Source organism: Etheostoma cragini, chromosome 18, assembly GCF_013103735.1.
Source record: "Etheostoma cragini isolate CJK2018 chromosome 18, CSU_Ecrag_1.0, whole genome shotgun sequence".
NCBI classification, from domain to species: domain Eukaryota; kingdom Metazoa; phylum Chordata; class Actinopteri; order Perciformes; family Percidae; genus Etheostoma; species Etheostoma cragini.
The window spans coordinates 538,247-544,374 of record NC_048424.1 but is presented as its reverse complement, the minus strand read 5'-3'; positions in this window follow the sequence as shown (position 1 = coordinate 544,374).

The following is a 6,128-nucleotide window of genomic DNA, read 5'->3' as shown; positions in this document are numbered from 1 at the left end:
CCCCCCCCCCCCCTCCCCCCGTGGCGATCAAGCTTATGTCTAATTTTAAACCCTAATTTATGGGCGAAAGATCAGAAAATGTTGATTTAACACAAACAATCTTATTTGTCTTTAAGGCATGGAAACTCATTGCCAGCCTAATATATCTCACAGTGTTTTTAGACCACATAACATCCCATAAATGCTTTTTAGAGTTCTTCCAAACAGAACATCCACTTGTGATGCACGATGTTTCTCGGCTTTGTTTAATTAATGAAGCTAGTCAAACAGTAATTTAATTTGGATCTGCTCAGTATTTCGCTCACTCTCTCAGCTGTAAACTGTTGTTGCACTCTATTAACAAAATGGCTCTTCTGGCTCCAACAGAGGAAAGTGTGGAAAGAATCATAAAACCTTAAACAGAGTCCGGGTCCAACAGTAGCCATGTTTTATCTAATTGTCAAGAAACTTTTAATATGTCGCAAAAAAAGAAAAATGAATTCAAAGCGTTTCCTTTAACTGTTTTAGAGCGAAAAAACTAGACGACGCAAAGTAGTCACATTTACTTTAAATGACTGAAAACAGACACCCCAGAATAACCAACAGTCTAAGCTTTTGACTTCAACCCTGAATACACGTGACGTGTAGATAGTCATAAGAATGTTTGCCTTATGAAAATGTATTTACAACATATGTCAATATTTGATATGTTTATATCATCATTTACCTGCTGATCATTAATATTTACCTCAAAGTTCATTATGCAGCTTTTTAAAATATCAATAAATTTGCAAATTATAAAGGGTGCTGCTAAAGTGCACACATTCTCTCTCTTTCTCTAACTCTCTCTCTCGCTCACACACACACACACACACACACACACACACACACATACACACACACACACACACACGGTATACTTATATATAAATACACACACACATTCCCACAGCCACAAATGACTTTGTGCACTTCCTTTCCAGACCCAAAGCTGTTAGAGCACTGCTGATCTTTGAATGTGGAAGACTGACAGTGGGTTAGAAATCTCACAAATGAACACACACTCATGAACACACACTCATGAACACACACTCATGAACACACACTCATGAACACACACTCATGAACACACAGCGCGAGGCTAAGAAGGCAGGCCAGAGGGAAATGTCACACACACACACTGTAGTTTCTTTACAAGTTGACGTTACACATGGTTGTAGATTGCAAACTGTCTTGTTAAATCAAAGTTTAGATGTTCATTGCCGTTGTGGCAGAGACATTTGGCGTCTCTAAGACAACTGTACGCCGCGGTGTATGTGTGCCGGGCCGTGAACTACGAGCTGTTGAACCACTCTGTCAGTTTACCCGACAACAGCGCACCGCAACTCCACCAGGTGCCACAAACTGTCCGGCACATTATATGGGACCCATGTCCCGTTCCCTCCCCCATCCGATGGATACCGGGACTATAGTCATGTGACTTACATGTTCCCTTAGTCACAACTTATTTGGGAAAGCTGTTTCCATCCCTCATTTTGTGTTTTAACCCTCCTGTTGTCCTCGGGGTGAAATGGACCCGTTTACAAAATTATATATTGGGACTATGACCAAAGAACGGTGAAAAAAAAGTGACAAATGTTGTAAAAAGCTTTAAAATACGCGGAAAAAAATTCAACACATTTTTTTTTTAACGCTTAAAGTAACAAAAAATTGACAAAGGTGACAAAATCTACAGTAAAAAAAAAGAAGTGACAAAAAATTAGTAAAAATTACAAAAAATTGGAAATAAATGGAAAAAAGAAAAATGACAAAAAAATCTACAAAAACTTTAAGAAAAATATAGGGGAAAAAAACACCAAAATGTCGATATTTCGGCCCAGAAAAAAAACAAGTTACAGGTCGATGGGAAGACAACACAAGGGTTAACTGTGTTTCAAAAATAGGCAAAAACCACGTCAAGCGAGCATAAAGAACATTAATATTTTGCAATTGCCATCAAGATTTTCTAACGCAAATACTTCAAAATACAAATACGTTGATAGAAACATGACTGCTGTCTGTAAGTCTTTGAAATCTTTCTTTTTGTATTGTTAGTCACCAAAGACCAATCCAATCCCTCTATCTCACACCGTAACCCTGCAGGACACCAGGACCACGCTAATGCACCTTGGTTTGAGAGTGTGCGGCGTGGAGCTGCTGCTCTGTGTGTCGTCGTACCGCGTCCCAGCTTCTCATTTCCCCCCTCCACTGGGCCGAGACATGAGACATGAGACATGAGACATGAGACCGGGGCTGGCAGGCCACCATGGGAACATCAGGGATGATCGGGACTTTGTCCCCAGACATGACAACGAATCAAAACCCTGCAGCTGCTGGAAAACGTGTTCATCCACTTGATGTTTTACTGGTTTTCTTGAGCTACAAAATAGTTGCATGAATGAATTATATTCATGGAGGATCTTGGGTACAGTATTTGCGCGTTTGGTTGGTTTTACTTCCCTTAAAGGAGGTTTCATCCCGGGTCCTCTTAATACATCTTAATGGGATTTTTAGGTTCCTTCAGTGTGCTGCAGTTCAGTACCTGTGTCACTAATGGATGCCGTTGTATTTTTACTTCCTGTGGAGGAATATAAAGTATCCCCTTGTCTTGATGTGAATTATGACACAGTCTGAGTGTGATCCGGCTGATTTACACCTGATTATGTGAGTGGAAAAGGTTTAGTTAAGACTTCAACTGTCTACACGTTGACTGGGTCTCTTCAGCTTAACTTTAACATTTATTTTCAACAGTTATTAAGGAACAAATACCACTGAGTATTACACAAAACCCCAAAAGGATTAGAGGTGAGGAACTAATGAGGCTTTGTCCAATATCCAGTGACCAAAAAAATAGAAACACTTGTACAAAGTAATGCAGCCAGATAACGTAGTCCTGTAAAGGTATTACCAAATGATAAAAACATGATATAATGTGAGCTGTTTTGCACTTAATAATGGTTTTTGACACTGTATTACAGAGGTTTAAAGTGACAGTGTTTTCTGTGTTTATACTGCAAGGAGGAGGTGAAATTAATCAGTGTAATCAAATCAATTTTTGGCGTTTAAAGACCTCCAGTATGTTTGCATGTTACGGAGTAAATGGATCTTATTAAGCCAGTAATAGAGCAGGGAACACTGAACTCTCTGGAGCTCCCTGACCACCCGGCCCTGGTCTTTGGCCCTTAAATGGGAGCTTAGGCGTGAAGAGGTTTAAGTGAGTTTAGTTCTGATACCTGTGACTGTAGTGAGATATGTTACCTGGGATAGGCAACTAGAAGGTGAAGAGACAGTAGATCTGTGTGATCTGTTTCTATGGTGTATAATATTAACCCTTGTATGGTATTCCGGTCAAATTGACCCATTTCAAAGTTTTACAAGAAGAAAAATTGTACAAATACATTTTTTCTACCTGAAAATCAACGGTCTTTCCTTATTTGCTGTGATAAACATGTATTTCTGACTCAATTCAGGAAGTTATTCTGGATATGGCACTTGTGTTGTTTCCGTAGTGGATTTTTAACATGAATTATAACCTTATGAGAAAAAACAAACCCCACTTCCATTTTGAATTATCTTCTAGTAGAGACTAACGCATTCCCTAAACATGTATGTTATCTCAGCTGTGTGAAATTAAGATAAAGACAATATTTGTTAATAGATTATGAAGTAACACTTTATTTCAGAATTGCTTTTAAAACCCCAAATAAGTGATGAGGGATACGAGAGGGTCCCGCCAGTGAAGACAACACAAGGGTTAAAAAACATCAACTCACTAACATGTTGAGGTGCTGTAGGTAGGATGGTGAAGATCCAGGACTTTGCCAAATGTGAACATGGACAACTTCTCAGTCCCTCCCCCCCTCCCTGCTAAAGCCCAAATGGTCTCCTAAGCCCCTCCCTCCCGAGGGAGAGTGGATGCATGAGCAGTGATTGACACAGTGAAGGACCTGCTTCATGTAGTTCTACTGGAACATAGGGTCAGTTTCAGCAAATATGACATAAAGTTAGTTTTATAAGTCTTATCTACTAGATCTTTTAATGTCTAACAGAGAGACAGCTGATTGTGTTGAGACGTTTCCCAGTCTCATTTCCTCTCATTTCCAAGTTGCTTGACTTTCAATAACTGCATTAATTACACTTGAAGTTTAATTAACGTCATCTCGCTGGAATTAAACATTTCCATCTGTTGGACTTTTGGGGATTAGGAAGCATGAACCTGAGAAACGGATGCAGTGAGAGGGGAGAAGCTGAACTGGAGTCGTTGCAGGTTCGTTGTGTCTATGCAGCGAGGAGAGGGAATGAGAATTATAATTCTCAGCATCTCTCAGACTGTCTGGCAGGCAGCAGGGCTCGGGCACAGGGACTCAGGGAAAACCTGTAGCATGCATTTCAACAAGACCGGGCCACGCTTTAAATTAAAGAAAGACCCAGCTAAGCCTGAGAGGGACAGCCGAAAACAAAGAGGAGGTGGGGGGGGTTTCTACCATCACTCGCTGCAGTTTTGGGATCAATAATTAACTAAATAATTCTAAGTTTGTCCTCATTAAAAAGAGGCAGTGACATGAAATGCAAACTTGTGAATGCGTGTTTATTAGAGATGCCAGTGACCTTCTCTACATGCGTGTCAGCACACACACTGTATAACGGCCCAAATCCCCAAAGTCATCTGATTCACATGCACACAATGAACAATACACTTTATTGTGGAAAATATTGACCATAGAAAATGGAAATGCTCGCACAAAATTCCCTTAAGCGCAGAGCTGTTCCAATGCAGCGACGTGTGCATACACAATGAGCAACATATGAGTTCTCTGAACGCTAAAATTGGGAAAGAATCAGCGAACAGAAGCATTACATAGGCTGGAAATAAAGGAGCTACAGTAGCCAAGAGAAATAAACCGGGAACGGAAGATAAAAACCAAATCTAGATAAGAACCTGATAACACAGAGCAGCAAACGTCCTGCAGAAAATGTAAGCGCTAAAGATCAAAATCTGAGGAAAAAACGGATGAATGTATAATCAAGGAATCAGTGACACTTACAAATGAGTTCAGAATAAACATCTGCGAGATAAAAGCCAAATAAAGCTAACGGCGCTCAGTGGATAAAAGAAAAAGGGTTGCAGACGTCTTCAGGCTCTAAGCTGTGTGAGGTGTGTCCTCGCAGCCTCCTAATCAGCCTAATTACCACCAATTATCTACGTCAAATTGCTTGCTGTCAGTTTGAAATGTCCGTAATCAAGATCAACAGCACAACAGATCATTATACTGTAGAGATTGCCATTATCGTCATCAACTCTAAACCGAATCTCCTTCTGAGGTCAACCCGGCTCCCGCGACGATAACGAGCTTTTCGAGACTAATTGAAATAAACAGCCCAATTATGTCAAAGTGAACCAGTCTGTTGGTTCTGTGTGATGGATGTTTGGGTCGCACTGAGCGCAGCGACCGATGGTCAAACGAGGGGAACCGCTCTGAGAAGGACGGAGAGGAGGGTTGACTCCTAAAATTTGAGAAACATACATTTAATATCTGACCATCCAACCATATATTTACCTTTTTAAAGGCAAGCAGTGTGATGTCTCGATTTGTTTTGGTTGAGTTTGTCCTGCCGGTCTAGGAATTAGTTGGTTTCCTTCATTTATTAATACATTTATGTACAGTATTAGATGGTAAGCAGGTGTGGCTGCTCTTGTATAACCTGGAAATCCAGACCCAGATCTGGAAGATAAAGGGTCTTTTTTCGAAGTATCATACTATGAATTTTTATGAAATACTATACTATGACTTTTATTTGTTTTGACATATTATACTATGACTTTTTTGACATATTACACTATGACTTTTTTGACATACTATGATTTGTTTTGACATACTATACTATGACTTTTTTCGACATACTATACTATGACTTTTTTCAACATACTATACTATGAATTTTTTCGACAAATTATACTATGAATTTTTTGACATATTATACTATGACTTTTTTCGAAGTATCATACTATGAATTTTTATAAAATACTATAATATGACTTTTTTGACATACTATGATTTGTTTTGACATATTATACTTTGACGTTTTTGAAATACTATACTATGACTTTT